The following is a 17,149-nucleotide window of genomic DNA, read 5'->3' as shown; positions in this document are numbered from 1 at the left end:
ATGAAGAAAAATAAAGCTTAATATATACCTTTGTGAATTTTTCTCGGTCTTTTTTATGAGCATTAAAGAAACTTGCAACCCACGCGATACAAAGAATCTCCCTTTCCCGAAACTTTAATCCTTATCTAATTCCTCCCGCTTCTCGGAAACCTTGATTTGCCCTATCTGGGAAAGTGTCTATCCTTGTTTTTCACTTGAAACGTTCAGAAAGTAATTACCCGCTGTCTAATGAAATAGAAATGTCCCCCAAACTTCTGGATAGGGAGTAAGGAAGAGAGTGGAAAATTTAACGGGTGTGTTTTCCCCTCGCTATTTTTCCCGATGGCAATTATCTGCCGTGTAATGACCGCGGCACGCGCGCAAAATCGTAATTCGCCGCGGATAATTGTGAATAAGCTCGAGCGTGGAGCAAACACGTCTCAACTGAGTTATTTCGTGTCTTTAAGAAAGTAGATTCTCAAGCCATATTGTACTTTTGGCGGTACTATAATATCTGTTTGTTTATCAATTGTAATATAATGAATATATACCTTATACAATGAGATCAATAGGTGTGCCGCATTTAAGTTCAAGTTTTACTAACGAAATGTAATTTAATTTACTTCTTCTTCACCATGAGGTTCGCTCATCCTGTAAACTATGTAGGTTAAGTGGTGAGCAGTTTTATTATAAAAAGATAGAGGAACTGCGAATATGTGTGTCAGAGTTCGGCCTGAGCTCCATTGATGCCTTGTCAATGAAATCAAAATCTGTCTGTGATTCCAGGACTGGTTTTGATGTAGAGTGAGTTTTTGAGTAATGTGGCTGAACTTCTACCGCAGTTAGGCAGAACTTGTAATCTATAGTCAAGTTTTGGATCTTATTGTTAAGTTGTTGGATTTATACATATTGTGAAAGGAGTTTTAAACTTAGTTCGGATTGGCTAACACATTTACGCCTGTTCATTTTAATTTAATCTCTCACAACTGATGAGATAATGTTAACTTAACATGTTTAATTCTATGTCTGTTTATTTTATAGGTAGCTGTTCTGGTGGTGACAGTTCACCGCAAAGATCAGACGTAATATCTTATTGTTATAACAACTGACCTAGCTAAATTACTTGGAATCTCCAGTAGGTGTTACAAATACATATTACAAGGTAAGTATAATTACTTTAGGAAAATATACTTTACACATGTCAATCGATTTTAACTCTGTAAAATCTAATTCCGTAAAACAAATAAACAGTAAATATATATGACATAAGTAAGTGTATCAAATTCACCTTTTCTTAAAACTTCCGGAAGTAAGCAGTTAATAAGCATTCTGTTAACTGGAACTGGAGTAATAACAGGGTTGACATCCACAATTAACTCAAAACAATTGCTAATCCGACGATAGTTAAAATAACAAAGAAGAGAAGAATAATCGGTATTTTAGCTACGTTAACAATTCACTTGCATTTCCTAGTAGTTTAATTGGGAAAATAAAGTTCTTTGGCTATGTATATTAAATCGGTATTTTAAAAATTATGAATAATAGAAGAGAAAATACCGTTACAAATAAAAAAACTACGCTGAAAATAGCATTACAGAAGATTGATAAAACAGAAAATAGAAGGTTATACAATTGGTTTATTTTCTACAAGTAAGCAATTTACTTTTAACTAATGGTTTACCAGTGTTTTTATATTCCGAACTGCATACATACAATTAAACAACATACTTTTGTCGACAGATAAAACTCCCAAATACTGTTAAATTACATAATATCATTTCTGTTATCCAACGTATTTCCTTTTTCTTATTCGCCCACCAGCGGCCGAGCGGTAAAGACGCTGAACACTGGTAGTTCGGTCTGAGGTTCGAATCCCGCGAACGGGCTGGCTGCATGGGCGTTTTCGTGGTTTTCCCCATGTGTAACGTGTATACGAGCCAGTTTCCCTTAGAAAGTCCTCCACGAAAGGCATCCCTCCCTTTAGGCAGATAGCCCTCGTGTGCTTTGCCATAATTAAATACACCACACCACACCACCTTTTTCTTATTCGTATTTTACATAAACAATTCTTCTTAACTCTGATTGTTTGTGATTGTTTCTTAATTCTGATTGCTTGTGCTATCATATTGCATCTTGAATTCCAAGATAAACGTTCTTTCCTTAAAACAACAAGGCTGATTTTATTTCCCTCCATCCTTCACAATCTTCCAGAGTCCATCCAATGTTTTGGGATGCCGCTTATAAAGAGCTTGTGTAAAAGTCCATCTGAACGGTAATCCATAGGAGACATATCAGGGAACTTGGGTGGGATACATTTAAAGGAAATAGCTTCAATTCCGGTTTCATTTCTCAATTTTTGCAAAAATACAGCAGTAGGTTTAGAGGTATGGCTTGGAGCCTTAACCTGATGGAACTGAATAGAGTGAAGATTGTTTAGATAAAGAGATGGAATTTGGACAATTTTTCGACTTTCCTTATTTTATGTTTTCTATTATAAGAGAGAACAGTAATAACCATAAATACTTTAGAAAACCTTCCCTTGTTTTCTCCGAACCAAAATCTTTTTCTTTTCTTTTCCGGTAGTAAATCTATCTTTTTCTATTGCAATCAGATAAATATCCAAGCCTCATCAATTGAACTATATATTTCCATTTATTACTTGCAAAATAAGTTTAATGCAACAATCTGCACATAGTCTTACGCTGAGAAACATGTTTCGGCGTTAGGCGATAAACTTGTATGGCCCGAGAAGGCATTCAATTATGTATTTGTTGCAGTGCATCAAAGACTTTAGTTATTCGATTTCCGTTTGATTAGCTTTAAATCAGATTTTATAATTTTGTGCACACTTTCTACAGCGATATTTAAAGTTTTGCAATAGCTCTTTGGGGGGGCTGGATTTTGATTTAAAACATAAGTTGCGACATTAAATTTAATTAGAACTGTTCGTACCTTTGTTAGGTATGCATTTTTTGCTTTTTTTCAGTCAGATGTAAACGCTGATGTTTCTTTCCTTTCATATTAATTATGTTACTTATTTTACGTGTAGAAATATTACGTGTAGAAATTTTTTCAATAAATGAATAAAAGTATTTCTCTTCGAGCAGTGCAAAAATATAGCCCTCTATCCATCGTTTACATTTCAGCCGACATTTTAAAGAAAATATTATTTTTAATACTGCAGGCAATAACGAAATCTTATTTAATTTGATGCCCCTAACGTTTGTATTTTAAAATTAATATTTAAATTCATGGAGAAAATCAAAATCGTTACAAAAATGTGTAAAAACGCTGTGTAACAATGTCCTGTTTATTTACCAGCGTCATTAATTTGGACATTTCACTTATGCATGCAGCTGGTAAACAATCACTAATTCACATATACATACAAAATGACTGATGTTAAATGGCGCGGACTGCATATTGGTCGGCTATAAAGTTAATTCTCTTCGCTCAAAGGCTGGAGTTTAAAAAATTTTGGATTTTGAATAATTTTGGTCGATAGATTAGGATGTTCAATTGCGTAAGCATGAATAATAAAAACAATTGAACTTAAGAAATTTTTCTTTTGTTTGATTACTTGAAAAGTTTCAAATTTATATGGTAAATGAAAAAATGCATGATAAAAATAAAAGCGATTTTTTTTAAATCACACATTGATTTCTACTATTGGTAAAATAGGAATTTTTTAAATTTATACTCCTGTTCCCTTGAAACAATCTTTATAAATTGTGTCTCATTCTATAACTTTTTTCATTTATTAAATGTGAATCACATCACATTACAAAATCCAGTCATTTTGATTACTTAAATCCGTTCATTTAGAACATTTCTCTTTTTGTTTTAATTTTCAAGATTTACAGAAAGAGGTTGAACAATGAAATTTGTCTGTCTATTATTATAGCTTTATTTTTCGTGTTTTTATAATTAAAATGTACTCTTCGCATTGTTTTTTATAAGTCGAACAGCCGTTCTATTTCACAGACCTTGAAATAATTATAATATTAAAATTCACTCTCTAAAACACGCTGACACGCTGTTTTTCAATGCAAAAAGAATCACAAATCCTTAAATATATACTAAGTATCTATATTTGATAATTTTTTTGGTTAAAATAAATATGCACGTTTTAATAATTACTTAATATTTGACATAAGGTTATAAATAAATGAAACACCATGAATTCCAAATCATTTTCATTTGAAAAGAACATGAATTTATGTAAAATTGACATAACCTTAAAATCGTTTCAACTCCTGTAATTACATATTGGTAACAGTAATACGCAAATAAAATTTAGTATCTCAAATGATTAAAAAGTTAAATAAATCGTGAAGAACAATAATTTTGATTATTTGATTCCTTTCGTTTAAAAAAGTAAAAAGTAAAAAGGAAGTATTGCAATCGCGTATAAATTTCGGGTATCATTTTTCAACAAAAATATCCATTTTGACCGCTATCGAATGCAATTTAACGGACTCGGTGAGCTCATTTTATTTATTCTTATATGTTTGTTTGTAAATTGCAGATTCTTCGCTTTAAAAATGATCGAACTAGTGCGGTTAAGTCTAATTTGTGATTACCATGGCAGCCATGTTTTTTTACATTTGAAACTTAGCAGAATAGTGGATCTGTTGCTAATCTATAGAAACTAAGCTTCTCAACAACAAAGTAACGTCTTTTATTATTGCGAATTAAATTATGCTTAATTCATTCTGTAATTATCATTTAAATTATTAGCTTGTTTTGCGTAGAAACTGTAATGTTAATTCTAAATCTGTTTTTTATTTGTTTTAACTGTACTTGGTGTTTTATGTTTTTCTATAGCTTTCAAATTTTAATAAAAATATTTTGAATTTTCATGCATTTTAGCCTTGGTGAGCACTTAATTAATACTAGCGCATACGCATTCGGTAAGAGGCACTGAATCATCTGCGAAAGAAAGGTGGTCATTTAATTTGTTCAATTTCTTTTATACGTCGTTTTAGATTTGGTATAGTATTTGAAGAGAACTTGTGGTAGATTTGGTATAGTATTTAAACAGAACTTATGGTAATTCTTCAGATGATATAAGTTTTGTGCACTCTGAGTTATAAAATGAATGATATGTAATCCTGCTAAGTGAACCTAGCGCCGTAGTGTCGCTATGGTAAAAAAATATAATGAACTTTAAAGAGTACATTTATTCTATTGTTGTTTATGCGCTATCCACAGGTAGCGCATAAACAACAAAAATGCAAAACGTGCATACCCAACAAAGGTACGAACATTTCTAATTAAATTTAATGTCGCATCTTATGTTTTAAATCAAAATACAGCCCACCCAAAGAGCTATTGCAAACCTTTAAATATCCCTGTAGAAAGTGTGAGCAAAATTATAAAATCTGATTTAAAGCTAATCAAACGGAATACGGAATTCAAAGTCAAAATTCGGTAATTGTTAATTTACTATGTTTAAATGAAATGCTGGAAAACTGCGTATAATTTAATATTCCGTACAAGGAAGTCATGTGGTGTACACTTCAGATTTTTAAGATTCCCATAAAAGAGTCTTATTTCACCGCACTTTATTTTTAAAAATTTTCAAGAGAGACTATGCTCCTGATTTCTTTTAAATATAGAGCGGTAATTTATAAGGTATGTTTTCTTCAGGCAACATATGCTGAATTGTATATTTCTTAACCACTTAGTATAGAAATACCTCTGAAAATACTGCCACGCGTTAAACTTGAAAAATCTCAATTAAATAACTGGTTTCTGCTGCATGATTATGCGTCTTCTAACACTTCCATTCTCATCAAGCAGTATCTATCAAAAAAAGGTCAGAATTATAACAATCTGTCTTATTCATCAGACATGACCCTTACATACTAGGCTCTCTACCTTAAAATGAAGTTTCACCGTAATAATCATTAGTTTAATAGTAGAGAAAAGGTTCGTAATACTGTATCCAGAGATTTAAAAGACGAGCTCTACAACTAAATCCAGCAGCAGTATAAACGTGACAGTCTTAATTATATGCTTGCAAGGTTTGCTTATTGAAGGCTAAGATGTAATGTTGGTTTCTTAGCTTCCAATTTTATATGAACGTAGCCCTAAAATTATGTAAATGCATTGTGTATAATACGCAAAGACCATTTAGATGTTATTGTTCAAACTAAAAACATTATTTTCCGAACAAACAGTAAAAAGAATTCATTACATGAATTATTAGTAATAGACGACAATAAAGAAAATAAATTCGTGAAAATATAGCATTGTGTCCAATTATCTCAGTAATTGGAAAAATACGAAGATTTTTAACAACGCTTTATTGGGAAACAGAAAGATTTGTACATAAACTAGAAAACACTGTAATGTTAATCTGCGTAGTGCTTCGATTAGAAGAAGTAAGCAATACATATTAATAAGTAATTTATTATTTATATACGTTTTGTTTCAGTGTAGAAAGATAAAAATGCATTATTCATTTTAAGTCAGATTTACAGAAAACGTCCTTTTGTGATACAATTGTGTTAGACGTATGTGCATTCGATTAATATTTCTATTTCGTTGATTATAATTTCCATTTGCATATGTTTTGCTGGAACATTATTCTAAAATAGTTATGCTGTTCCAATAAATATCAGAAGTCGTTTGTGCATTAATAATGGTACCAGATGATTAATTTCACGTTGAGAAATATTAAAACTGCTTTGCTTGACATATCAATAATTTAAAGAAAGCCAGTACTTAAAGTAGGATATTTGATATAGACTAAACTACGAAAGGAATAAAAAATATAAAATCATCAAAAATATATAAGATGAAGCTTTGTGTGCTATTAGTCTTTTATTTATGATAGAAAAAAAGCACCTGAAAATTTTAAAATTGAATTAATAAAAATAGGTATTTGAAAAAATTAGCTGCGTAATAATTATATTTTCTTGTGCATTCTTTTTAATTATATATTCGATTTGGTATATTAAATTATCTATCCTCTTAGCATATTCATATAAATTCCGTAAGCATCTATAGCAGTCAACTAACTGCTGACATACTCCTTGATTTCCCCCTTGCATTTTTTAAATGCTGTCAAAACATTGTTCTTTTATATAAAATTCAACATTAAGGAATGGAAAGAAATCAATAAGATGCTAAATGCAAGAGTAAAGGAATGACATATAAATTTATAAAATTTTCCATTTCACCTAAAAGTTTGACGATAACCTTGTGACGCTATCTAGCATTTTATAGCTTAATATAGATTATTATATTATCATTTATAGAAATTAGACTTAGTACGTCTTTGCAGAATATCGAACTCACTCGTCTCCTTGGTGTCCGCTGAAAATATGGCTGCAAAAACATCGCGAAGAAAACCATCGTGGTACAAAACATAGTGGGAGAGAAGAAAGAAAAAAGAAAACATCGCAGTTCTAAAATATCGTGGTATAAAATATCGTCATCGAAAATAAAGCGGTTCAAAAACTTTGCAGTTTAAAAACATCGTCATCCAAAATATCATGGTAAAAAATAAATTACCTACAAATCATCGCATGACGATAATATCGCACACATGAGTTTTTCAGGTTTAAAAGCCGTAAATGCATTTTCGCATAATGATTTGGGAGCGCAAGAAGGAAAGAGGGATATTTTTATTTTCATAGTTCATATTTGTGAACGAACTAATAACTTTTTACTGAAAACTTACGAAGGAAACTTAAGTAGCATTTAAAAATTGAAAATGAGTAGAAAATTAATGCAACTTACGGCACTTAATAGGATTGTTAATTTACAAAGGTCATTAATAAATTAATCTTTCTTTATAAAGTTGTAATCATAATTTTTAATTAAAAATACAGCCTACAAATGTTTAGGAAAAGGAAGATAAATAACTGCATGAGGTTGCCTCTATAAAAATTGCTTAGTTACTTATCAAATTACTTTCTTTCACGTTTGTTAATCTGATATTGTTTTGGTAAAACTTATATCTTGTTTTGTTCCCGTTTATTTTTAAAGTGTCGTTCTTCCTCTTCCAAATCTTTATGTGAATACGCATTTACAACTTAGGAAACTTGAAAAACTCATGTGTGCGATGTTATCGTCATGCGACGGTTTGCAGATGCTTTAATTTTTACCACAATGTTTTCGACGACGATGTTTTTAAACTGCTATGTTTTTGGACCGCTTTATTTTCGACGACGGTATTTTGTACCACGAGGTTTCAGAACTGCGATGATATGTCTTTGCTTTCTTTTCTCCCATGACGTTTTGTACCCCGACGTTTTTACCTTGCGTTGTTTTGTCTGCGACGTTTTCGTCCGCGATGTTTTCGACTGTAATTGTCTTCTTCAAGCAAATGTCCTTCTGTCAACTAAAAAGCTCATTTACACGAAACATAAATACGGAGCTCCTCTTGCTAAGAGGAATTTTCTTTATCATGATAATAAGTGTTTAGTTTGCCTTTAAGCAACAGTTTCTTTGTACGTTTCTCTAGAGTCTATTGGGGTTATGTTGGAGCAGGAAATAGGAAAAATCAGTAATGCATTCGCAAGGATTCGAACTCCGGACCTCTTGTCTGCTACCCAAACGTGCTTCAAATTACTTTACAAATGCATGGAACATAGGAGAAAATTATTTTCAAGTTACCTCTCGAGTGTTTTCAATTTGTCTTTTCCTACTTATACAGATAGGCATCTGTTTCCCGTTCGACTGTTGACAGTTGTCTCTTACCCATTGTGACTGGGAACTGGTACAGTTACCTGTCGTGTTCGGTTTCTCTCACCAGATGTTCCATGTTCGGTGTAGTTATCTAGCAGTAAAAACTATGAGAGTTACAGCCTTCTCTTAACAATATATTTTATATTCTTGTCTAAAATTCATTAGCCTATCGCATAATGATCATAGAAATTTAAGTTGTATTGCAATAAATTATTTCTATTCATATTCTAGGATATTATGAGTGTTTTTATTGACGATGAATCTAGACTGCATTTGAGAATGTTCCGAGACAAAGACTTTTCATATAATTGAAAAGCAAGGAAAGACTTCAGAAACCTTTACTGTTAAGGGAGATTTAAAAATTCATTAACTGCATATCAGGCTCCAGGAAATCAAAACTTATATGCATTTATACAATAATAGATTATGTTACGAGCATGCTGCCAAAACGGGAAGACGTATACAACAGACTTTTGGAGAAGCATACCCAACATTTGATGACGAACAGCAGAAGTGCGGTATACAATGCTTGATGAGAAATGCAGAAGTGTCCTCCCCTCTTGTTGAGAAACTTCTTTCTCTAGCATCATAGGTGGATGCGTAAAGCTAACCAGTATGGAAGAACTGATTAATATCCTCCTCTTGAAAAACTTAGTAAATGAAACGGTGAGAGTATTGGAATAAAATTCGATTATTTAAATGTGAGTGAGTCAATTTGAAGAATACCCTTTTAAAAAGAAATATTAATTAAATTAATATTATTTTTAAGGTAATTGCATCCCTGGCAATTTGTTTTGATCACCTCCAGATAATTTCGTTCTAATACAAATTACATTTGATCTTGTATGTTTGCTATGCGGAATTGTATTTAAATAACCATGAGTATTAGCACGACATTCAGATTCAGTCCTATAACACATATATTCGAGAGTCTATCGACATACCGATTAATATAATACATCTGCAGAGTAAACGTATATTTATTTCGATGCTCTGTCTTTGAAACATCAGTGTTAAACATTATCTGCGGATAAACCGAACATTTGCTCTTTGAAAATATCTGTTAAAATGTATTATATTCACAACGCTATCCATGTATAAAACTATTCTATTATAATTATTTCAACTAAATTATATTGCACTAACCGCTGAAGTTATATAAAGTTTCGTAAATTACATAAATACGATAATTTTTATAATATTGGATATGCCTATTTCTTTTTCTATTACCATTGGTGCCCCTCACATTTGTGCCTGACTCATGCAGAGTCAATAAAAGAAAATGGCACAACATCAGAAACGCGTTAATTGCTCATTATCAAAATCCAGTTTCTAATGTGGAATGTCTCATTTCTAGTTTCGAATTGAAAATGTATAAACATAATGAATAGTAAGTGCCACAACCCAGCAATTAGTGTTTGGTCCTAGAGAAAAAGTATGGAAAGACGGTACCTGTTTATTATTCGCGCATAATAGGTGACTTCCATACTTCTATATAACTATTAGCTATTTATTTAGAGTTAATTTTCTTTCACCCGTGTAAATAGCTGTCAGTTTGGTTTTCACACGATCAGATATTATCATTTTGTCTCTGATCAAATGCAAACTTTCCACATTAATAAAGATTCGTTTACGTAATTGGCAACCATTCCCATTTCAAGCAGATTCTTAGTATTATTACGACACTGTAGTCAGTAACATCAGGTATCGGCTTAAAAAAGTTTTAAGAAAACGATTTAAAATCTTTTTCATGGTATTATAAAGAAACTAGCTGGAAAGAAAATAATAACCATGATCGCTAGTTATAGTTAGCAGATCCATTAAAAGTACTTAAACGAATCAACAATGCTATAGCATTGAAAATGGACTAAGTATTTGCAGAAATGATCACATGATCATTACTTAATATAAAGTAACCGTCATATCTCAATTAAAGTCTTATCTCAATTAATTAAATAGAATTGTTAGAGTTCGAATACAGCTTTCAAACATATAAGTCGAAGACCACGCGCTTACTGAATGATTGACTGTTATCCAACTAACTAGCAACCTACCATACGTTTTTCACGTAAAACGGTTGCTAGTGATAGAATAATAATACGATAAAATGTTTGCTGAACTAAATTATATTAAATGAACTACCCGTTTTAATCAGAAGTTATGAATAATATTAGCTTATCATTTATATTGCTAAAATAATAATTATGTTCAACACATCGACTTTCTGTTGCCTAATGCTATTGAGTGATAAGCTAGAACCTGAATGAGAAACAATACTATCTACGCGTCATTTTGCCTTCCTGTGTTGCGTGACTTTTAAAGACAAATTATAAATTTCTTTTTACTTTGTTCGTGACACTCAATACGTGAGTTGATGATGATGATGTCGTGTCTATGGCAAAGTGCAATTATATAGCTTCCAAGCTGTCAAAGACAGCTTTTGCAACCTCGGCAGCTCTATCAGTATAAAGTAGGTCCACTGGGTCTTCAATGCCGATGCTAAACAATCTGGCCTGGATTGCTGGGCAGCTGAAGATGTGATGACGAGACAGTGGGATGTCATCTGGGCAATGAGGACAAATGTTGGTGTAACTACGCTGTCCGTCTGCAGAAATCCTCATCCCTTTTAAGTGATTTGTCCTAAGTCTAGTTATGATAGTCGATATGGCTCTGTCACAGTTCAATTCCGGGATGGAGTTTCCTTTAACTTGACCGATTAGTCTTTGGCTGGCAACTGCATTGCCATCAATTAGGGTTAGGCAGTTAGATGGCTGAGGAGAATCACAGGATGCCATTGCAAGCTCAACGGCCTTTTCATTACCGAAAATATTTGCATGAGCCGGTATCCATTGTAAGATGCAGGATCTCTGGGCAGCAATGATTTTGTTTGCGAGCTAAATGAAATTATGACTGAGTTGACATTTGCCCTTCTGGATCGCTTGCAATGCTGATCTGCAGTCAGAGAAGATGATGATGCCCTTGGAACTCTGGTCTTCTTTAAAGATATAAATCTCTAGAGCACTTTTGAAGATTTGTACGTGAGTTCAAAACTACATTAATTTATCCGAATTTATATAATAGCACTTAATACCAGAATGCTAAATGCGATAAGACTTTCAAAACATAAGCCCTATTTCATTTACCAAATGTATGAAGAGAAGCACGAAATGCTAAATTTGTCAATTGTATGCGGGTTGATGAAATTCTTCTGTTTGACATAAACGTATCATTTCTCCTTGTGCTTCATTCAGTTGCAAATCTTTATTTAAAGTATAATGCTTCATCTTTTTAACTTAAAAGCTATGATTAAGCATTGCAATTCTGAAAAATGTCTCTTGTGTTTTAAGCATTATATCAATAAAACAAGGTACCGAAAACTGTCAAGGTTTCTCGTTCATGAGCAAACTGTTTGAATCATCAAAAGCAATAGAATTTATATGGAACACCTCATTTGTTGCATTGCAATGCAGCTCTTTTGTGTAGTTTCATGACAGACATACGGTATACAGAGTTTTCTAAAAGGAAACAGAAATTCTTTCCCTAAAATTACCACAGTAATTAAAAACTGTAATTTAATATTTAATTTAACGTGACTGATTTTCAACTTAAATTTCCTGGAGCGCACACACTAAATATTTTTTTTTTACTTTTAAGTTAGAATGGACACATCACTTCTCACATTTACACAAAAACAGTATAAAGCAGTATAAAATAAGAATTTATACGGTTAAACAATAACATTAAACAATAAAACAGTTAAACAATAACATTCGCTTAAAATGTAGTTACATTACTTTAACGCAAAAATGTATTGATGCACAAAGTATTCCGCAGTGCATTTCTACTGCACACACACATGTTCATCTGCTATGGACATTTTGAAAATGAGACCACTGATGAATAAAGTGGAATGCACAGCGAAATGGATTCAACATCAATCCGAATGCGTCTCGTAAAACAGAATTTCTGTAGATTTTGGCGTATCACAATACTTTCTTTCACGCTATTTTACCTAACATGTAAACAAACGTAAGTTCCTTCCCCCTATACACACAGGTTAATAGAAGTACAAAAGAAAAAAAAAGAAAAGGAAATATATGCTGCAAAAACATAAATAAAAGAGACGTCAAAATTCTTACATGCTATTATAACTAATGCTAACACATGCTATTTAAATGTAACCAAGAAATAAAGCATTAGAATGCATTATGTTAATCTCCAGGTTACCATAAGTAAAACATTGCGTTTTTGAAACTTCCAAATAAAGGTAATTTTAATTTATTTTTTTAATTTGTAAAGCATCATTTATTATGAAGTTGGCCTAAAAAGTGAAATTCTGATCGATCAGCATTATTTGCGTTCATAGGACATCTGTGGCAAAGAGAGTTTGATATTAAGTCAGATTATTGACAGTAAGGAATCTAGTATTTAATGCATGAAATGCGCTACTTTATAGAATATTACAGAACCCAAAGTGTTGGAAACTTCAGTTTATGTCATTCAATTCTCGTGCTCTTAGCCAGTGTCATAACTTTACGGCTATCTTCTCTCTTATTGAAGCGAAAAAATAAACAATGAATTTAACTCTGTATGATGAGAGGAAGCTGCGAAGAATGTCATTCAGGTCATTCTAAAACCTGTATTACAGAAACATATTTATATATTATCTATCGGTGTATAAACTTTGGTAAATCGGTGTACAAATTTTGAAGGCAGATATAGAGCATAGCAATGAAATATATTCATATACGAAAGCATGATCAGATCTGCAAAGATATAAAGCATTTAGGAAAACGCAATTTGAAAAGCAGTATAAAGTGCTTTATTTGGTGAAACACTGCAATACAGCAACAAAAAGGAATACATGCAAGATAAATCATGTAAACCTGGCATACTAGACGATGGGTCCCCCATGCCAACCCGGAGCGCTAGCGTACAGCTTTACCGATCTGGTTCCGGTCCTGATGTTGGCATTTTGCGACATCCTTTTCTTCTTCCGTGTATGAAATAAAGGAAGCATTGTAAGCACGAAAAATTCCAGGTACCATATTTCAACGAAAATATATATTTTGACCGCTATCCAATGCAATTTAACAATGTTTTTGCGTGACATCTGTATGTATGGACAGAATAAAGGACTCTTTGTCCCCAAACAAAATTATAAAACTGTTTTGAAATGGATTCAGAAGAGATTTTTTTCGTGCCGTCTGTACATACGTACGTACATATGTATGTATGTATCTCGCATTATTCAAAAACGAGTAGCCTCAAAACATCGAAATTTTATAGAACTACTATAATGTGTAGTTGTGCATCTCCCTTTTTGGTTGCTATCGATCGCACTAAAGATATATATATATAGTGAGCTCAATTTTTAAAATTCTTATATAGTTGTAAATTGTGCATTTTTTGCTTTAAAAATGATTGAATTATGTTGTTCTTACCTTCCGGTTAAGATTTTTATGTCTTTAGTTAGTCTGCATGCAATAGTTGTAGAATTATCAACAATTTTAAAATTGTTTGAATGCGGCTAAGCTTAATTTTTCTTACCATAGCAGCCATATTTGCTTACACTTGAAACTTAGCAGAATAGTGAATTAAGTCTTTCTGCATCTTTACTGCCTTTTTGCCGAGTGGGACCAAAATAAAAATTTTAGTTTTGTGCACTGAAAAATCTGCCTTCTTGCCGGCTGACCGAATTGCTTGTTTTTTCGTATGAACCCTTATTTTAATTGTAAAAATTGGTTTTTTAATTCTTTTAACTGTATTTGGTGTTTGATGTTTTTCTATATCTTTCAATTTTTAATGCAGATATTTTGAATTTTTTACGTATTTTTGCTTTGCCGCGAAGTGAGAACTAAATTAATTGAACGAGAATGTATTTCACATTAAATTTGAAGAAATAAGTTTAAAGGAAATGCAGGAAAAATGCATATAATTTAATATTCCGTACAAGGAAATCATGTAGTGTACAAATCAGATTTTTATATACTGTTATATATTATTTTAAAGCGTCCAGATTTCTTAATACAGTTTATTTTAGCTCTAAATATACGGAATAATGTACTTGTATATCTATTAAAAAATGGTCGCATGTCGATTTGGCATTCTAAATCTTTAAACTGCGCTCAGTAATTTTTCCTGAAGATATTATGGTATTTTACTACTAATATTTAATATTTTCTACATAATATTTTCCTACTCCTATTTTTTCTTTATTTATAAAAATAAATGTCTCTTTGAGCTCTGATTATTTCCATTTTGCGTATTTAAAAACATAATTATCTGTCATTATACAAAATTTATTCACAAAAGTAAATGCTTTTCAGCTTCTTTAAAATTTATTAACACTAAATCCTGAAGTTTTAAGTAAAGTATGTTTTGAGACTACTAAACAAATCAAACAAATTACGCTAAATTAATGCACAGTATTATAGATATCGGACGACATTCGAGAAACTTATTGGATAAATATCTCATGAGAGTTATATCATCAGTTTCTGCTTTCAGCTTTGATGTAAAAATTAAATTGTCTATTATAACAAATTATATAGACATCAGATGAATGCCTTTACCGACTTCATATTTTGAAAAATTTTGCCACATGGAAGAAGAATAAAACAACTTGTAGCAACCTGTAGAATATTACAACATGCATTTTATCGAAAATTCCTGTACATTTCATTCAGATATATTTTAAGAAATACACGCATAAACATTCAAAAATTACTACTACTTAAAAACTACAATAAGGAACTGAGCTCTTTTAAAAGTTATTAAATACATTTATATTATTTACACTTCATTGAGAGAAATTTTAATAAAGTAAGCTAAGTTTACTTGAGAACCTTTTTCGTAATATTTTATAAAAACTAGTGCTGAAAATATCAGACGTAAATTAATAACAAAATAAGAAGATTTTCATTACAACATGCAGCCACACAATTAACTTACTATAAATAATATATTCTAATCTTTTTGTTCATCGTATTTCACGTTCTGTGTTTCATCTTATCAAAGCAGTCATGATATTAACTATTTAATTTTAATAAAAACTTTTCATATATGCTTTACATTTCGTTAATTATTTCTGAAACTTTTAATGTCATTTCTAGATTTTAATTCTACCTGCATTTGCTGTTGTACTACGGCTCAATTACCGCGAACGAACGCTCTTAGGTTCTATAGAGAAGAATCAATCGATCGCTGTTGTAAGATAATATATTTTATAGTTTAATATATATCGCAACAGTATAAATAGTTCTGTTATTCACACTAATATTCTTTCTCATTTCATCATATACAACACCCACCATTCTAAGAGCAAGCTCTAACAACCATATACTTAATACATTAAACAAATATATAGTGGAAAAAAAGAAACAATAAGCCTGTTTGAGGCTTCTATAATTAAGATACAATAACTCGCCGAACAAATATTAATTTAGAAGTCAAACAACAAAAATCAGCGTTATATTTTCAAATTTTCACAGGACTAGTTTCGATGGTTTCACCAAACCATAATCCTCAGCTGCAAAGGCACAAATTAAAAATCTAAATTAAACATATAGTGATAGCTGAAATAAGATGACCTTATTATATTTATAGTGTTTTATACCTATATGTATCTACACATAACAGCAAAAGTTAGGAATCACTAGATAGTTCTATAAATATTACTTTTATGATTTTATGATTAATTCGATATATTTGTACATGGATCCAAAATGTAAATTAATTTCGATTTCAAAAGCTGCAATTGACTCAACAGCAGTCATAACTTTCGAATTGCTTCATCTTAGAAATGTATTAGCTGATTCTCTGCTATTTCATGGACTCAGTATCAAAGAAGGGTAATCGGATATTTTGAGAATATCTTTTAGTTTGAAATGTGCGTAAATCTAAAGCGTGACGTGCTTATTGACTTTTCTTTTCTCAATAAAGTCAAAATCTGCAGTTCAAAGGCTAACCAAAAATCTGTCTTGGGAATCATCCACAGGACAAGAGTTAGCTACTGTCCTGGTCTGCGGATTTGCTTAGAGCAAACACGACACGTCTGGGGCAGATGTTGTTTTCAGAAGTTGTTTTTCGATTCCCTCAAAGCCCTCTTTAATCACTTAGTCACGGGAGCTTTGGGCTTGCAGGATTTGGGTCTTCCTTGTCAGAAGCAGGAACGGCGCCGGACGAGTGATTTAGAGATCAGAGAGACTTTTCCCTATAAGATCCACTTCGAATCTTCTCAAACGGATGGACTCGTCAGCTCGTGCTGAAGCGAGTTGCGAATGAAGCATCACTGCTTGAACATAATCCTTTTTTAAGGTGATTCGCTTTTTCAATTTGCTTTCAGCAGTAATTTCAAGAAACAGAACCTAATACTGTTGCCATCAAGCTTTATTTTTCTTCTGGTTGTGACTTACAGTTTCATCATTTAAAAGGTTACGCATATAAATTCTGACTTGTTCCTAAT

The 17,149-nt window shown here is 31.8% G+C and overlaps 2 long non-coding RNA genes across 4 annotated transcripts in view; one reads left to right on the top strand and one right to left on the bottom strand.

Annotated features, from left to right (window-relative positions):
• Nucleotides 1–17,149, bottom strand: part of LOC118189098 (uncharacterized) — an 872,843-nt gene that overhangs the window by 482,845 nt on the left and 372,849 nt on the right. The window lies entirely within an intron of this gene.
• Nucleotides 1–17,149, top strand: part of LOC146995072 (uncharacterized) — a 56,499-nt gene that overhangs the window by 24,654 nt on the left and 14,696 nt on the right. Inside the window, exon 2 of the long non-coding RNA XR_015043688.1 lies at nt 1,021–1,141. This is a non-coding gene — a long non-coding RNA (uncharacterized LOC146995072). The remainder of the gene's footprint in view (nt 1–1,020; nt 1,142–17,149) is intronic.

The sequence above is a fragment of the Stegodyphus dumicola genome, chromosome 10, assembly GCF_044657685.1.
Source record: "Stegodyphus dumicola isolate Sdum_Otavi_A_Nest chromosome 10, ASM4465768v1".
NCBI lineage: Eukaryota > Metazoa > Arthropoda > Arachnida > Araneae > Eresidae > Stegodyphus > Stegodyphus dumicola.
The sequence above is the reverse complement of the archived record's forward strand: the minus strand, read 5'-3'. Positions and strand labels throughout refer to the sequence as shown.